Source organism: Camelus bactrianus, chromosome X (assembly GCF_048773025.1).
Source record: "Camelus bactrianus isolate YW-2024 breed Bactrian camel chromosome X, ASM4877302v1, whole genome shotgun sequence".
NCBI lineage: Eukaryota > Metazoa > Chordata > Mammalia > Artiodactyla > Camelidae > Camelus > Camelus bactrianus.
The window spans coordinates 98,926,096-98,946,345 of NC_133575.1; the positions used below are offsets into that span (position 1 = coordinate 98,926,096).

At 35.0% G+C, this 20,250-nt stretch overlaps 1 long non-coding RNA gene across 1 annotated transcript in view; it reads right to left on the reverse strand.

Annotated features, from left to right (window-relative positions):
- The window catches only part of LOC141576222 (uncharacterized), a 541,790-nt gene that overhangs the window by 52,635 nt on the left and 468,905 nt on the right, over positions 1-20,250 (reverse strand). The window contains exon 4 of the long non-coding RNA XR_012504513.1: positions 3,347-3,438. This is a non-coding gene — a long non-coding RNA (uncharacterized LOC141576222). The remainder of the gene's footprint in view (positions 1-3,346; positions 3,439-20,250) is intronic.

Below are 20,250 nucleotides of genomic sequence, written 5' to 3' on the forward strand. Positions count from 1 at the left end.
AGAACATCAGGATTTTGGTGAAGGTGAACTATTTTCCAATTCCAGTCCACCTTGAGACCTGCTGTCAGGTTGGGGGTAGTGGGGACTGCAAAGGTAGTCCCTGGCAGGGCCAGTGCGGAGGGAAGCCTGAGGTTGGGCGTTCATCTGAGCCGTTGGGGAATGTGAAAGAGCGAAGACCTGACGCAGTATGTGGGGCACAAATGCCTCTGCTTAGTGTGCTTGGCTCTTCCTCCCACATGTGGATTCAGAAAACTGAGAAGGAACCTGGCGGAAATGTTTATGCTTTGAGTATAGGTTCACAAAATCTAAAGGAATCCAAGGTGACACAACATAAAGACCTACCAGGCATAACTTTATGACTCAGTATTGTCAAGTCTTATCTAGCGTGTTCTGGTTTTTTTTTTTTCACTGAAGTACAGTCAGTCGATTTACAATGTTGTGTTAATTTCTGGTGCTCAGCATAGTGATTCGAATATATATTTCTTTTAGTATTCTTTTCATGATACACCATTACAAGGTATTAAATATAGTTCCCTGTGCTATAAAGTAGGACCTTGATGTTTATCTATTATATATATAGTATATATAGTAGTTAGTATCGGCAAATCCCAAACTCCCAAATTCCCCCTCCCCATCCCTTTTCCCACTGGTAACGATATGGTTGTTTCCTATGTCTGTGAGTCTGTCTCTGTTTTGTAACTAAGTTCATTTTTGTGTCCTTTTTAAAGATTCTACCTATAAGTGATATCATACGGTAATCTTCTTTCTCTTTCTGGCTTACTTCACTTAGAATGATGATCTCCAGGTCCATCCATGTTGCTTCAAGTGGCCTTATTTCACTCTTTTCTATGGCTGAGTAGTACTCAATTTTATATAAATACACACACACATACACACATACATATATATACACATACCCCACAACTTCTTTATTCAGTGATCTGTCAATGGGTATTTATGTTGCTTCCATGTCTTGGCTATTGTAAATAGTGCTAGTGGTACTTTTGTAGGAGCTGTTTTGAATTTTTGGAGGGTAAAATGTAAGAAACTTTATTACTCATAAATATAAACCTTGTTGGAAAGACTACATGATAGAGAATGAGCAAACAAATGGGGAGATACAGGCTGGTGGGAAAGCGTTTGTACCTTCTCAGAATGTCGGCTCAATGTAGGAGAGCTACCTTGGACAGTTTACTATCGAACCCAGCCCTGTCATGACCAGAGTGTATAAGTTACACCTTTCTGGCATAAATTCAGTAGGTAGATTAATATAGTCCTCAACTCATTGGTACATAAGACCCGAATCTAAAAAGCCAGCTGTGCATTCGATAATTCATGTCATAATCACAAAGATAGTGAGAAAGTTGTATTTTCATAAATACATAACCTCCTCCCTGATCCCTGGATCAACACTTTCACCAGATTTCCTCAAAACCTACATAATACATAGCAAAAATAAATTAGAGGTCAAAAGAAACCAAAGAAAGAGAAACCAAGGACACAAGTTTAACCATGTATATATACACCTAGAAGTCAATGGAGATTCTGGACATACACAAGTGTAACGCAAACCACAATGCATAGTGTTCAAAAACTGGAAACAAGTTGTTGAGTTCAAATCTTAGTTCTACTACATACTAGTTCTATGACTTTGAGCAAGTTACTTCACCTCTCTGGGCCTTCATCTCCTGATCTGTAAAGCCTTATAGAGTTATAAGGCTGAAATAAATCAACAGTGCAAAATGGTTACAACAGGTCCTGATATATAGTGAGTGCTAGGTAAGTGCTAGGTAAGTGCTATTATTCTAAGCTACAGGTCTCCATCTGCCCAGTCTTCCATATGTAACGGGCACAAAGAGATTATGGGCAAGTGAGTCTCTATTTTCAATTAGGTTTTGCCATAATTTGCATGCAAAGAAACAAAAATGACAGGCCAGCCCCTTAAACAAGCTGTTCCCCTCTATCTCAGACAATATGATTTATCTTCCCCTCTTCTTTGCTCATCTCCTTTCCTTCTAGTAATTTAAACGATTTAACTGATCATGCATTTCTCAAGGGAAAGGAAAAGTGTCCATTCAACCTGTAACACATGAAAGCAGAGTACAGTCTTGTAAGGCCAGGACGGACACCCAGTGCTCTGAAGAAGATTTCCATGATTCTCTTCATGGCCACCGCCCACGGTGATCTCTACGTTTCTTGAACTTACATAACAATGCATTGTGAATCATATCCCTAGCACTAAAAATTAGTAAAATCATCTCATGATTTTGACTGTGAGACTTGCCTACTTGCCCAACAGGATTATAAGGATTTTTAGGGCTAGGAATATTGTTCCATTTTGTCATACCTTCTGTAATAGCTACCACAGGGCTAGGCATGGTATAGGAGCTTCAGAGCTCTTGTTTAATGACTGACTGATTGACAACTCATTAAATTTTCCCCAATTCACTCAACAAACCATCTACCCTTAACATATTAATCCCACTGGAGGCAAAATTTGAAGTTCAGGGAAAAAAATAACAGCACAGTCTCGCCATTCTAGAAAAATGTAATTTGCCAACTTTCTAAAGTTTTCTTTTCTTCCCAAACCAGCAGATTATGAAATATAATTTCCCAGAGAAATGTGCCATTTCCTTCATTAGCAACAGGCAAGAAGATCTTGGTAGAAATATTACAAACTATAGAGATGCTATCGTTTTGTACAAGGGAAAATACTAGAATTAAGCATTATTTTAGCCAAAGTAGAGAATCTACAAAAGCTGAGTATTATGAGGAAAAAAGAAAGCAGAGGATGTCTCTTCAGTGAGATAATCAAATAAAGATCAACTTATTTCCCCCGACTCCTTCTTGGTACTGTGTCAACTGCCTAGGCTAGTTGATTACTCTTTTGCATCATTTCTGTTCAAGGGCTATGGGTAGAGTCTCAAATAGCCAGAGACAGATATGGACAGCAAAAAAGGAAAAGGTAACAATAATTTACAAACAGCATATCCTACATTTTATGGTAGAAACACCTTCATATGGGAGGAGGGTAAGGCTTTGAAGTGCATGCATCTGGAAAATGCACTTTAAAATACCTAATATAACTAAATCACATTCTAGATATTTCCATTCACACTGTGCTAGACTGCTGACCATTTTGAAATGATTCCTTTTTATCTCTTTAAGGATCAATAATATGTTCTTTGTCTTCGTTTTCTTTCTGGAATTAAAGTTGAACAATTGCCACAATTTAGAAAGAAAGAGATCGAATCACAGACAGAAGATCTGATTTACACAGATACTGTCAAAAGCAAATTAAAAGTGTTCTTGGTCTTTCAGTTTGAAACACAATGCATCTACTCACCTTTCTTCTTGTCAGACTGTCTTTGCTCAGGATTTCCAAGATGCTATAATCCTGAGAGTCATTCTCTTCTCTCCTCCATTCCTTATGGTAATCTAGAATAACAGCAAAAAAAATACACTAAACCACGGAGGAAAAATGAAATATCACACTGATTCATTCAACAAATGTTTAGTGAGAACCTACTATCTGCTAAGCACTGTTACAAATAAAACAATGAACAAGAAAAACATAGTCCTTATCCAAAGAGAGCTCAAAGTTCTGTAAGAGACAAGAGACTCAACAGTTACACACTAGTGTGGGTGCAGAGATGGGAAAAACGCAGGGTGCTCAAGAGGGACATCCAACTCATAACCCAAATGAGGGAAGGTACACGGGCAGGGATCAAAACACCCTCCCAGAAAATATAACATCTGAAGAGAAGAACTGAAGCACAGGTAGGAATTGATCAAATTACAGTCAGAATAGGGTCAAGCGGGAATGATTCAGATAGAGAAAATAGAATGTGTAAAAGGACCAAAGGAAGAGAGAATAATTCATTCAAGAATCTGAAGTATGTTTAATACATTTGTTCCATAAAAGGCTGGTACAACAGTGAGAGATAAGGGATGAAACTGGAGAGGTAAACATTTAACTCCTGAATCTTACCATGGCTAGTTTGTTTCCAGGTTTTGAGGGGCATATCACCAATTCTTTTCATTATGTTGCAATATCAGTACTTGAGCCACAAAACCCTAGCACACCCTTCAACATCATCTTGCCTAGGTTTATTAATTTCCTATCTTGCAGAATTCCTTCATGCAAAGAGCAAAATGTCAGAATTCAACATCGAAGAATAACTTTGGACATGTTGATCAGTTTCAAGGAGAGAGATTCCCAGTTTATAAAAGAATTAGCCCTCTTAGTTCCTGGTTCTGTACTGAATGAAGTAAGTGTCCCCTTTTGAGGGAGTTGAACATCAAGGATGACTTTGTATTTCAAGAGAAGCCTCGCTACAAAACATACGGGTATGTGGCTTTATTCTGAAAGGCACATCTGTATAAGCAACATGCAATCTAACCTAAGAGGCCAAAAAAACGTTATATCCAAAAAGCAACAAGGAAGTCATTACCTCACAACCAGCATTTGACAAAGCTAAATAGTTGAATAAGAGCAATGGAGAGATGACATAAAAATGACCTCTGTTAATGAAATGACAAGAACCATAAAAATAGCAAATTTCCCAGCCCTCAGCTCTTAGACGCCTGAAGTCTCTGAATATTTTTTTTTCTTGAAAAATCTAGGAATATTTCATTCTTTTCATGGAGAAAAATTTCAGAGCAGATTTCCATGTCAATCGGATAGAAACAACATTAGCATATACTGAGCAACTGTGATGTGCGAGGCTCTTTAGTAAGCATAGGAAAAGCAGATCTTGGCCTACGTACCTTCCACTTTAACGATGATACGAGTACAACCATGTTCACCATCAATTTATCATGAATTCTTTTAGTTTTCTCTTAAAAGGTAATCATGGGAGAAAAAAAAGGAGCAATGTGGTTAGTAGGAGAAATGGGACAATTACTTTCCATTTTCCAGATTGCATTTCACATAAATATTAGTATTCCAGGAAAGATTTAATTGATATCAGATTTACAAAGAAAGGAAAGGTGAGTTTAAAAAACTTGAACAAATCTCCTTTTTTACAGAATTTCTTAGAACATTTTATCTACGAATATAAACTATGAATCTCCAAGAAAAGAATATCAGATGCAATTTTCCTCAAAGGTATTTGTCCTTGTTTTTATAGAATTCCTCCCAAATAGAGTCTATAAAGCACAATGCTAATAAAATACCAGGAGTTATTTATTTTCAGAAGCTATGGGCTTCAGGAGGTTAAAAAAAAAAAAAGTAACATACCAAGTGTTTTTAGTGTTCGCTAATATAAATAAATGCCATACTTCAAGTACCCCACCTCAGTAATGAAATCTTCTTTCCTTAAGGCCTTGGGCCCAAATTAATCTTTTGAATCTCTCAGGTGTCATAGCTTTCTTTAGCTGTACTCCAATATAATATACCCAGCATCGTGTGCTGGAGAAATCATGAGCAGTAGATACAGAATCAACAGAGTTTTAGTCCTAGCTAGGAAATATGAGCAAATAACAGTGTCCTTGAACTTCAGTTCCTCCAACTATGAAATAAAGGCAACACTACTAGCTAAAATGAATTGACTTATGTGGGAATTGTAAAATGTTATATAATTATGCTGTAGGTATGTGTGTGTTGTGTATATATATATGTATATGTATATATATATACACAACACACACACACACATATATATGAGAGAAAGTCAGAAGGACAGAATATTACAGAGGACAACTACATATTCACACTTTGACTCAACATAATTCTGGTTACTTTGTTGTTTAAAATATTTTTGATGATAAATAGCACCAATATATATTTAAATGTTTAAAGTAGCATGATTATACCCAGAAGACATATTACACAATATTAGTATTTTTCTATGCTTTACAATGGCTTTGTTCATAAGATTTCCTCTCTTCCTCCTCTACCATGCTCAGTCTGCTGGAATTACGCTGGAAATGTGAGGATTTAAGTGTTTCACTTTGCTTTTTACTTTGCTGTCTATACAAATGAAAAATAGTATACTTCATGACGAATCCGACGATTCATTTCAACAATTTGCAAAATCCTGCATCTACAGTAATTCCTTGCATATACTTACCTTGAGAGTTACACATAGCAAGTCAGTAAATCCAAAATTCATCAGGATTACAGCAAGTAATAGTTGATTTTTAAAACCTAAGAGTCAGCCATGATGCAAGTTTCTCAAGGTGACTCAACAGTCAAGGCAAGGGAACAAAACTCAGAACTCTAATTTCCCATCCTGCCTCCCTCCGATTGTCCAGGCACCCTCCTTAACACAATCAGGTTTCACCTACAAGAATACTGGTTAATATCTCCTGGTGCTAAAATGGAATTGGGAGGCTTGAAAATGGAAATTGGTTACTTAATTCACTGTGAATCAATGTCTCTGTTGATAATGCATCTGTCAATGTAAGTATCAGGGATCCAGCTGGGTACCGGTGCATAGCTCCTCAGTCACTGTCTCAGGATATCCTTGTGACATTAGGGAAAAGATCAGATTTTCAATCAGGCTTCAGCTGTGCTGCCCTTTTTTCAGCACACATTAAAATGCACTTAGAGTGACCTCCCTACAAGGGACAAAGAGGTAAAAGTGTTCTTGAAAGAGTATTGAAAGAGTCAGGGACCATTCTAAAGAATAAATGTGAACAATAAATACTGGATGCTGATGATAGGCTCACAGACTGCTTAGACATTCAGTGTGCGCTTTGAAAAAACATCCTAAAATATATAGGTGGTGTGTACACACTGTTGAGTATGTATGCTTGCTGAGAAGGAAAAAACTGTCCCTAAGAATAATTTATAAGTTACTAAAGTGAATCATGGGCTACATGCAATTAAGATGTGAGAGAATTCTGTGAGGACAGGAACCGTGTCTTCCACATCTCTGAATCACTATTATTTAGCATGGTACCTGGACTGGAGTAAGTACTTGTTAAATGTTCATTGGACGAATGAATAAATCAATGAATGCACACAAAAGTAAATCACAAATACATATATTCAGGTAAATGATGTTCTTAGAAATTGTCCAACAGTTTTATCCCTTAGCCTCTGAGTTATTATTTCGGGATAATGCATTCCTCTTTATACACTGTCACATTAGAATATATGCAGAGCTCATAGGAATAGAGAAAGAAATCAGATTTCACTCAATATACGAGAATTTGGTACAAAGGTTTGCTTGTGCAAATATACTCAATTGGTACTCATCCAATGTTTGAGTAATGGGACATTCAAATAAAGTGAAAAGTCCAGGAGAGACTGGAAATCACATCTGCCATTTCTATGCACCTACTATATTCCACATGTGGTATCTATGCTTTATTGATTTAATTTCATTTAATGTTTTCAACAACCGAGTGACGTAGGGATTACATTCTGTATTAAGGAAGCTAAGGCTTAACAACAGTAAAATAACTTATCAGCGATCATAGAATAGGCAGTAAATCAATGATTTTATTGCATGTCTAATATTATAACTCGAAACCTTCTACACTGACTCTAGCCACCACCACTTTCCATCACACACACACACACACACACACACACACACACACACACACACACACACACACACACCACTGCAAATAGGATAAAGAAAAGCAAGATTTCTTCACAATTCATCCTCCTCCTTCTACTCTTTCAACTTCCCATGCATACTCTGTTCTGGCCACAACTTACTTGTCTTTTTCCTGAGAAATGCCATCTATTTGGATACATCTTTCTGACCTTTTGTTCATGATATTCCCCCAGATGAACTCCCTTCTTTCTGTTCTTTGCTTAGCATTATTCCAGATATTATCAGGTCCATTTGCAGTATCACTACCAGTCAGTGCCCTAAAATCTTTGTCCAAACTGATAGTACAGATGGCCCTTACCACAATGTAATATAAATGTAAGTAGTATAATATCTAGGAAAAGACATTATACATGGGATACAAACTGCTAAGCTGGAAAAACCAGCAATCTCGCTTTGATGACTTAAAAGGCACTTTAGTATCTCACTGCTGCATAATTACAGGGCAGTGTAAACGCTCATATTCTGGGGATAGTAGTATAATTAAGCCCTCATGTTTTAAAGCCATAGAGAGCAAAGTTGAAAATGCTAGCTCCATCAATTATTCACATGGATCTTGGGAAATTCACTCTAATTCACTGTCTTTCCATCTGTAAGATGGGATTTGATAATAGTTTCACTATCAATAGCTGTTCTGAATATCCAAAAAGATAATCTCTGCAGTATTTGCACGCAATAGATATTAGTTAGTAAGTTCTAGATGTTCACAGGTGCTGATCAATTGAGAAGCTGTACTATTAATTACCTGATCAATAAAAGTTTACATTGCAGATTAAGCTAAGTTGGGAACAGACATAGGCCAACAGCACATTCTCTCCATATTGACTGTAAACTAAGATTGTGCCCATATACAGAGGCCTATAAAAGGCAACTAGCAGCTAGTACCATGGGAATTCCTGAAACATTTCAGAAATATTCCTATCAGGAAGTCGATCTCCCCATGACAGCCATAAGGTGAGATGACATGGCGACTAGAATGAATATCAGCTAGGTCAACACCACAGGTAAACAGTGGTCTGCAGTCTTGACTTGTACTTCAGCCTAGTGGGGCAGGATGCCACAAGCTCCAACATACTGTTTGGACCAGACAGTCAGGAAATTAAAGAGTAATTTTAAGAGCTGCTTCAATAAGTTCATGGCTTAGAAACTTTGGGTTGTTCCACCTGGTCGAATGTTTGGCAGACAAGGTTAACTGGACTGCTGTCACATTAGAATCTAGTGAGCTATGTCATTGGCCATATATTGAAAATAATCCATTTGTAAATGGGCCAGCTGATCAGAAAATATAAAAATAATAATATTTTGGCTACGATGTGGACAAAAGGGAACACTTGTACACTATTGGTGAGAATGTAAATTGGTGCAAACAATATGGAGTTTCCTTAAAGAACTAAAAACAAAACCACCATAAAATCCAGCAATTGCATTCCAGGAGATTCTGGAAAAAAATGAAAGCACTAAATAGAAAACATGTGCACCCCAATGTTCACAGCAGTGTTATTTATTATAGCTAAGGTATGAAAGTGACCCAGCTGTCCATTAACAGAAAAATGGATAAAGAAGATTTGGTATATATACATATATACACACACATATACACACAATGGAATACTACTCAGCCATAAAAAAGAATTAAAATTTTCCATTTGCAACACTGATAGACCCAGAGAATATTAGCCTTAGGGAATAAGTCAGACAGAGAAAGACAAATACTGTATGATATCACATATGTCAAATCTAAAAAAATAAAATAAGTCAAATTTATATGCACAACATAAATAGGCTCAGATATATAACACATATTCCCAGATATATTCTATCTTCTACCTGCATCCTGAGTCATAAATCACCATTAAAATTTATCATTTATGTGAGTAACTTGTTAACTTTCTATTTCTTTCATTGTATTGTAAGCTCCAAGAGGGCCAATGACCATGTATATTTTGTTTATTGCACTGTCCTTAGCACTTACCTCAAATTCTGACACAGTAGGTACCTAATGAATATTTGGTGAATGCACTGATTCAATCAATATTCCCCTTGGCAGGGTCACACATGATTTTATGGCCTATTGCCAATTCCAAACTTCACACTGAGGGTCACTTCCACAAACTTCACATAAGTTTAGTAATCACAATCTTGAATCCTTATGGAGCATGTGGTAGAAATAAGTGAAGTGGCCCTGGTGTAAAACCAACTGAGAGTAGTCGGGATTATAGAGATATAGAGTGCATGCAGTGTCTAAAGACATTAAAAACTACTGGACTGGTCAAATGAAACACAATCACTGGGTTAACAGTTTGCGACCATTCTTTTGGCTCAATGAAGACATGCTGTCACCCGATACTGGAAACTTTCTATCATCCCCTGAAATCAACTGTCACATAGAAATAGGCAATTAGCCAAAGAGAACAATTTGCTACAAGGAATTCTTAGATATAGCTGTCAAGGTGTATTCATTTATACTATCACCATAGAATGAAATTAGGTGAAAATCTTTGAGTGGGTCCTAAAAAACAGAGAGAATAAAATTGAATGAAACAACAACAGGATGTCAGCCATAAGGCTATCAATTTTATTCCCCTGAGTAATTTTCCTCTAAAATTGTAATGATCTATGAAACTGAGTCACTTAAAAGTAAATAAACCAGAAACAAACAAATAAAAGAGGAGAAAATGTGAGAAAATCTGTAACACAGAATTGTGTATTTTCAATGAAAATGTATAGTATATTGTATCTGTAAAATATATTCTAAATGGCAGAGAGTAATGGAAAGGGAACAAAATAAAATCAGGGAAGATTTCATGATGACTAACATATTACTTAACTTAAAACTGTGATGGAGAAAAGTAATTATTAAAAGTATCTAATTTCACTGTGTGCCTGTTATAGTCTAGAAACCATTCTAAATACGTAACTTGCTATTATAGCTCACTTACTCCTCCCAGGGCTGGAGAAGTAGATGATATTATTATTATTATTATTATTATTATTATTATTATTATTATTATTATTATTATTATTATTATTATTATTATTATTACCACCTCATTCTTTAAAAAATAGGGGCACAGTAAATTTACAAAACTTTTCAAAAGTCACTTAACTAGTAAAGAGCACAGCTGGGACTCAAAGACAGGTTTTCCTGATTTAAAATCCTAAAGCTAAATCAACTAATTCCCCAATATTTTAATAACCAGACTAATGTATCATATACATACATACTACACACACACACACACACACACACACACACGCACACGCACACACATATTTATATCGAATCCTACAAAATGATATAGCAGATTTAGGAGAAATAATTTAAAAATCTACATATAAAGGAAGGATTTATAGAGTAACTCTATACTTATGTGTAACTTTTTATTGTCATAGAGAGAGGAAAACTCCTATTAATATCTGTAGAAACAAATCAACAAGAAAAAAAAATAAATAAAAAACAGCTTACCTAAAAATTAAATCAAACATAGCTTTTATTTTTAATATCTTCCCTAACATTAAAGGCTGGGAATCAATGAACAATGACTATGGAGTTTTGAGGAAAAATAAAATAGCAACAAAATTCTATACCCAGCCCAGCTATTATACACCTATAAGAGTAGCAGAAATACAGATATTCAGATATTCAAGGATGAGCGTATACAGCATAATTACTCTACATAAAAAGAATAACTTCAATAAATCAAGATATGAGTCAAAATTATGAATTTGAGAGTGGGGGTTATGCTACAAAATAAATAGTAATTAAAGAACAGGAAAATGTAGAGTATAAATAATTGTTAACAGAAGTATGAAATGTTTAAAACTTTTGTTATTATGAGAGTGAGATTTATAATGCATCTTTTGAAACTTGAGCTTGAAGTCCCCAAATTCCCTCAAATGCTCAGACCCTTCCCAAGACCCTGGAATGAAGGTCCCTAGCAACGTGTTCACCAAGTCCTATGTTTTTGAAAAAAGAAGCAAAAATAAGCTATTTTACCTATGACTAGTTTCTACCTCAACATCTGCTTTGTTAAATTCCCCCTTGTGTAAAGGTCATTGGAGTAAACATGGGAATTCTGGGAATTCATTTAAAGGAAAAGTGAGTTGGGAATATATTTTGTTTTGGTTTATTGGGATATATATATACTTTATATTATAAATAAAATACACAGGATATGCACATATATTACAATACTTTACATACACATATACACAATAGTGTTCACAGTTACTTCTATGTATAATGTTTAGAAGCCATTCCAGCGTAGGAAGGGCTTCCAGGCAGGCTTCTGGTGCCTACTGTGCCTTGGTGTCCGGGCATGACGGAGCAGTATGCATGACCATGTAAATATGTCCATGCCCTCCAGCATCTGGCCTGAGCAGTATGTGAGCAGAGGAGGAGAAGCAAGTTTTCAAATGCATGGACCTAGATGCTAGCCTGTGGAAAATTACTCCAAATCTTATGGGTCATATAGGAAAGAAATTTAACAGAAGTTTTCTGAAATTTGACCTCACATCTTAGAAATTATGTGACCTTACAAATAATCAGTTTTGATGCTCAAAATCATCCTAAATTACTATTTTTAAAAACCCCATCAACGATGCTACAGGAAAGATGAAATTACCTTTATAGCCTCTTGGATAAAAGTAAAAAAAAAACAAAAAACAAAAAAAAAACTCTTGGGTCATTTCTCATTGGTCAAAGAGTATCTGGCTAAAACATGATGAAAAAATAAATCACAGATATCTGCAAGGCAAAGGGTATGCACAATTCTATTGTTGGATATTGTTCAACCATCTTTCAAAGATTATACAACCCTATCAATTGTGAATGACAAACTATTTACAGTTTTGAATCTTCAACAAAATTATAGACAAAATATCTAATTTTAAATATTCATATTAATTAGGACTATATTATAATACAGGTTATCCAGCTAATGCTTTTTTTATCTGTGAATTATTAGTTCAAGTCATCTATGCTTTTTTATTTTGATCCTTTAAGCTATCACAATAAAAGTAGAATATATAACTTCTAACTCCTTAAATGTAAAGCAACCAAGGAAAAGATTAGATTATCAAGTGAGAGAAAAAACAAAGAAAAAATCAGGCAGTATTAAAAGAGAGAAATCAAACCAAATATACCAGCAGTTAATAAAATAATCCATATATAAAAGATAGTGACTTTTATATATGTCCTAAAAAGAAACTATCTTTTACAGGATACATTGAGAACAAAATTATTCATCTGAAGGAACGCTTGAAGAAGCTGAAGAATTTTAAGCAAAGGAATAATGTAATCAAATAACAATTTGATATGACTAAACTAAGATCATTTAAAATCCAGTGACAGTAGATGGAACAAAACAGACTGTGTATACATACATAAAAACATCAAATCTTTGGAAATTTCTTCTAAGATAAATGTGGCAATTATAATCAGCAGGGTAAGAGCATATCTATAATTCTCAATGGGACATTTTTTATATTTTGGGCAGGACATTTCCTCTTTATGCAGCATTATACCATATATTGCAGGATATTTGGCATCCTTGGTCTCTAGGTTCTAAAGTTCAGTAACACTTCCCAGTCATTTTGCCATAGAAAAAAAGTCTATACACATTTACAAATGTATCTTAGAGAAGAGATATTGCTTTTAATTGAGTATCAGTGGTATAAAAATGGTATGGGAAAAACTGGCTACCCATCTATAAGAAGAAAGTTAAAAATAAAATTAGGTATTTCAAAAATAATTTCATATTAGACATGGAAACAACCTAAATGTCCATTGAAAGGCGAATGGATAAAGAAGATATGAGATACATAGATATAGATATAGATATATGAAATATTACTCAGCCATAAAAAAGAATGAAACAATTCCATTTTGAGAAACATGGATGGACCAAGAGATTATCATATTAAGTGAAGTAAGTCACACAAATATCATATCACTTATATGTGTAATCTTAAAAAATGATAAAAGTGAACTTACACCTACTATATAGCAAAGGGAATTATATTAAATATCTTGGAATAACCTATAATGGAATAAATCTGAAAAAGCCTATATATATATTATATATATAAAACTGGATCACTTTGCTGTATACCTGAAACTAAGACAAAACTATAAATCAAATATACATCAATAAAAAATTAATAAAGCTTTAAAAAATTTTATACGGATTAAAGATTTAACATTAAAAAGTGACATCTACTGGAAAAGTATTTTGAATGATTATTGATCTTGAGGTCTGGTATCACGACCACAATGGGTCTAATTATAAAGACAACCACTCATAGGTCTTTATCGGCTATTAACACTAAAAAATCCTAAACAACCTTTATATGTGAATGACAAACTGGGGAAGCATTTTCAACATAGACCCAACATAAAGAGTTGGTATCCTTAAATTATAATAATCTTACTTTAAATAACTTAAAAGTATGCCAGAATTTTTAAAAAATAGTTTGAGAATGCAAACAGCAAGCATAAGAAAAATATTCCCCTCACAAGTAGTCAAGTAAATATAAATTAAACCATGTTTAATCAACTGACAAAGATTAAAAATAATAACAATACCTAGAGCCAGGGTGGGGACAGGAAAATTGGCATGCTCATACACTGCTGATGACATATTCTGAAATATGTAACAAACGCCTCAAAATTTGTATGTTATTTCAGTAAGAATTTTTACTCCTTGGACCTTATCCTACAGAGATAATCAGACGTTCATAGATACAATGTGATCATCATAGCATTGCCTATGTAGGAACTCAGGTTATAGGTTATAAAACAAACAGACCCGGACATCTACGGCATGAATAACACAGACGTTGGTGTTTTCCTTATGTAAGGAGTGCAGGGCTGGCTCAGCATACTTCTAATCTCATAGTTTTGATCTCTGGATGTAAGGCTACTACTGTTCCAGTTCTCATCACCTTCCAGCCAAGAGTAAAGATGGAAAGGCCAAGGAAGCACTGAGCATCAATTCATTTTTAGGGACAGAACTAGGAAGTGGAACACACCACTGCCACACATGTGCTATCCGCTAGAAGCACACAGCGAGAGTTGTAAAGGAGGGCGGAAAATGTAGTTTGAAGTTGGGCAGCCATAGATCAAGCTAAATTTTTGAGTTCAATTCATAAGTCAGAGAAGAATGGAGGCTGATCTATACCTATCAGTCTCTGACACAGTGAAATACTATAAACAGCCAAAATGTCCAAGATTTTGAAAGCAGGCAGACAGATAGCTGTGTGTCAGTGTGATGGAATATTCTATAACCATTAAAATTAATGCTGTGGAAGAATACTTAATTACCTGGGTAAAAGGTCCTTGCTAAATTCTTGTCCAATTGCCTTACAACACAGCAGACAAAGAATCTGACAAGAGCAAAGTGCCTTTAAGTAGTCCAAGTTCATATCTGACAATTTTGTTGAGGACTTAAACTTGAGTCAGGCTTCAGCACATACTTGGGCTTTATTCATCTGAACTACTTACCTACCCTCTGCTACATTTTTGTGTGTTCCCATTTGTGGACAATCCAACTCAGTGCTTCCATAGCAGGGTTTGATGCAATAATGACTCCTTTTGATTGAGTGCTTAAAGGAGACCATTCAGAAAGTCAGCATTTTCCCATCATTAAGGCCTTTGTTCGGCAAACACACCCAGTAGGTAGATACTAGAATCATCCTCATTTTTGCTCACAGATTAGGTAACTGCAGCTCAGAAAGGTAAAACCTGCCCAAAGGAAACAGCTAATAAGTGGCAAAACCAAGGTTAAAATTTTTCTCTCCTAAGCCTGTTCTCTATACCATTGCATTACTTTTTGCCTGAGAGAACACGCTTCACCGAAAATTTTTATGTAAACATACAATATTAAGTCAATTCATTATCTACACAGATAAATATTTTAAGGAAGGTACATGTATCGGAGACAAGGGAAGAAACCTCACATGATGCAGTCCAAGGCCGAATTTTGCCCAGATGGCTTCTCCCTCCCACTAATGCTGATGGGTGAAGTTTGGCACTAATTATTTAATAAGAAGAGGCTGAAGGGAATTTCTACTTCTTATTTCATTTGCACAGAGTACTATACCCCAGTGAAAAGATAATTACTTAACAAAGGGGAAAACATGTCTTTAAGAAAAATTATAACTGGAAGTACTTGGAAATACAAATTCTTCATGCATCATCAGTATCACACAATCTTGACTATAAAAGAATGAGAGAAAGTCATATAAAGGCGACCACATCATATGGCAGCATTGCCCAAGTCTGGAAAAAAGAAAAGAAAATCATGCTTGTCTTATATACACTGCCCTCCCCGATGAAACTCACCACAATCTCCAACCCTAAGCAATGTACAAGAAAAGAAGTTGACCATGAACACAATTCTGTATCTTAGCTATTGTGATTTTCTGAGTGGAATCTCTTCTTCTCTATCTGACAGGGAAATGAATGAAACTTGTAAGAATGAAAAATGAAATGTGATTGAATAAGGGAACTTTCATGAAAGAAAATTTCATTTGTTTTAAGACCCATAAATACAGGCAGACACAATGAAATATGAACATAAGGTAAGAATCCAGCTTACTCTGTGAAGCTCTAATGCTGGCACACTTCAGCAACCACATGTCCTCATGGGGCTTGAATATTACCAATCACACCTTCCTTGGGTAATACCTAAAGGCACCAATATCGCTACCAACATTTTAATGCATTTCTTCTGTGTCCCATTTGTTCAGGACTGTGTTCTCTGTGAATGGAGGCCCATGAGTTCATAGATTATGCTATCACAAATAACCTACTTGCCTTTAAGCAGTGGACTCCTGGAGAGGGTGATTTATTCCACTGCAAGAGGATCTAACAGGAATTTCAAGCATCATGGCGGACTGGTGAGTTCCATTGTATCAACTACAATGCCGAAGAAAGGTTCAGCCTGTTCCCTCCTCCCCCTTCTTCTTCTTCTGCATAGCATACATGGGTTTACATGAACAAAATTTCAATTTGTGTTCAATGTTGAAAACTTGGAAAATGTAAAAAGGCTAATGGAGAAATTAAAACTAACACAATCATCTAAGTATTTAATATTTAGGGTATGTACTTGATCTTTTGTTCCAAAAATGTCTGTCTACTTAAATGTTTATACAAAACTATAACTATTAACTATGTATTGTTTTATAAACTGGTTTATTTCAATTAAGAGTACACAGGTGTGTTTTCCTGGATGTTAAGTTTTTCTACAGAATAAATTTTAATAGCTTTACTCTATTTTTCCCCTTCTCCAAATCAATCAGCTTTATTAGCATTTGCACCACCACATCTACAAGGTGCACTGGTTTGTGGCCATCCTGTTTATACTGTTTGACGTTGTAGCATTTCAATTGTCACTTCTTAGAAAAGGGACCTTCTTACTGTATTTTATTCTTAGAATTCTATCTGGCAAAGATAACTGGCTTGAGTAGTAGAAAGGTTTCTGCTGTCATTAAACCTTTATAAAATCATAATACAGACCGAATGAAAATTAATATTTTATCTTTAAGTGCAGCTTTAGAATCTTCAGTTTCCACATTAATAAAAATAGACATGGCCACAAATTATCTGTGCTAGAGTGACCCTTATATATTTTGCAGTCTGACTCACTAAATGTCTGAATTGGATTGCAAACCAACCAAGGCTGCATAAAGTACACTATCTTTCCCAAAGTTATACAACATGTTAGGATCAGAGCTGAGACTTGAACCCAATATTCCTGACTCCCTAAAATTCAGTGCTATTCCAGCATATCACACTGATATGTTGTAACCATGGGCTCTGGGTTTTAGAGGGAATTAAAAAGCACTGAATGCTTTTTGTCCTGGTCTAGTCTATGAGACTGCTGAAAAAAATGACCTACTTCAATCTCCTACTTCTCTAAATGGCAATAAGAACCAAAACCATTCATCCACACATCACCCTGCTACTATGGGCATAAAAATGGCCTTGTGACATTACAGCTGACCACAGAAATGCTAAGGATCAAACAGACTACCATGAAAAATTGTACACCAACAAATTTGAAAACCTAGAAGAAATGGAAAAATTCCTAGTAACATACAACCTATCCAGACTGAAACTTAAAGAAATAAAATATCTGAATAAACCAATTACTAGTAAGGAGATTGAATCACTAATCAAAAACCTTTCAACAAAAAAAGTTCAGGACCAGATGGCTTAGTTTGTAAATTCTATCAAACATTTAAAGTAGAATAAATGCCATCTTTCCCAAACTCTTCCAAAAAACAAGAGCAAGGAGTACTTCCAAGTTCATTTTATGAGGGAGCCAGTATTACCTTGATACCAAAACCAAACAAGGATATTACAACAAAAGAACATGACAGGCCAACATCCCTGATGAATACAGATGCAAAAAGCCTGAATAAAATATTAGTAAAGCAAGTTCAACAACATAAAAAGGATCACACACCATGATCAAGTAGGATTTATTCCAGGGATGCAAGAATGATCCAACATCTACAAATCAATCAATGTGACACTCCACATTAACCAAATGAAGAATAAACATCCTATGATAGTCTTAACAGATGCAGAAAAAGCATTTGACAAAATTCTATATCCACTTATGATAAAAACTCTTAATAAAATGGACATAGAAAGAACATACCTCATCATAATAAAGGTCAGATATGAAAAACCCCAAATTAACATCATTCTCAATGATCTGAAAATTGAAAGCAATCCCTCCAAGATCAGGAACAAGACAAGGATGCTCATCCTTGACATTCTTATTCAACATAGTATTGGAACTATTAGGTACAGCACTTAGGCAAGGAAAAGAAAGAAAAGGCATCCACATCAGAGAGGAAGAAATAAAACTGTTTCTATTTTAAGATGACATGACCTTATATATAGAAAACCCCACAAACTCCACCAAAAATTATTAGAAGGAATAAACGCATTCAGTAAATTTGCAAAATATAAAATCAACATACAAAAATTAGTTGTGCTTCTATACACTAATAACAATCAGAAAGGGAAATTAAGAAAGCAATCCTGTTTACAATTGAATAAAAATAACCTATGAATAAATTTAACCAGGGATGTGAAAGACCTGTACACTGACATTTATAAGACACATATGAAAGAAATTTAAGACACAAATAAATGGAAAGTTTATAAGTTGATGGATTGAAAGAATTAATATTGTTCAAATGTCCATACTACCCAAAGCAATGTACAGAATCAATGCAATCCCTGTCAAAATTCCAATGACATTTTTCATACAAATAGAAGCAACCATCCAAAAATTTACATGGAACAACAAAAGACCCCAAAGAACCAGAGCAATACGGAGAAATAACAAATGTGGAGGCATCATACTTCCTGATTTCAAACTATAATGCAAAGCTTTACTAATCAAAACAGTATGGTTGCATAAAAGTAGACATAGATAAATGGAACAGAATATAGAGCCCAGAAATATATGGCAAATTAATTTATCAGAAGAGACAACATTATATAATGGGGGAAAGATAGTCTCTTCAACAAATAGTGTTGGGAAAACTGGACAGGTACATGCAAAAGAATGAAACTGGATCTCTATCTTATACCATACGCAAAAATCAACTCAAAATGGATTAAAGACTTGAATGTAAGACCTCAAACAATAAAACTCATAGAGGAAAACATAGGGGGTAAGCTACATGACACTGGTCTTGACAATAAATTGTTTATTTGATTTGACACCAAAAGCAAAGGCAACAAATCAAAAATAAACAAGTGTGAGTATATCAAATGAAAAAGCACCTGCACAAAAAAGGAAACACTCAACAAAATGAAAAGGTAACCTATAGAATGGGAGAAAATATTTCCAAGTCATAAGTTTGACAATAGTTCAATATCCAAAATATATAAAGAACTCAAACAACTCAATAGCAAAAACAAACAAAACAACAATTTGATTAAAAGTGGAAGGAACTGAATAGATTATCTTTCCAAAGAAGATATACAAATGACCAACAGGTACAATAAAAGGTTCCCAACATCCAATCAACAGGGAAATGCAAATCCAAACCACCATGAGATATCACCTCACACCTGTTAGTATGGCTTTTATCAAAAATGCAAGAAATAACAAGTATTGGTGTGCATGTAAAGAAAAGGGAACCATTGTGTACTCTAAGAGGGAACGAAAATTGGTGCAGCCACTATGGAAGACTGTTATGAGACTCTTCAAATAATTTAAAGTAGTACCCCTATATGATCCAACAACCCTACTTCTGGATATTTTCTGAAGGAAACAAAGTAACAATTTTGGAAAAGATATTTGCACTCCCATGCTCCTTGAAGCATTATTTACAATAGCCCAATGAATGAATGGATAATGAAAATGTGGTACACAGACACAGACACAGACACACAGACACACACACATGAATATTATTCATCCAAAAAAAAATGAAGAAAATCCTGGCATTTCCAAAACTATGGGTGGAACTTTAGGGCATTATGATAAGTGAAATAAGTCAAAGAGAAAGACAAATACAGTATGGTACCACTTATATGTGGAATCTGAAAAAAATCAAATTCTTAGATACAGAATTCAGATTGGTATTTGCCAGAGGTGGGGTGCTCTAAAATGAGAAAAGGTGGTCAAAAGGTACAAACTCC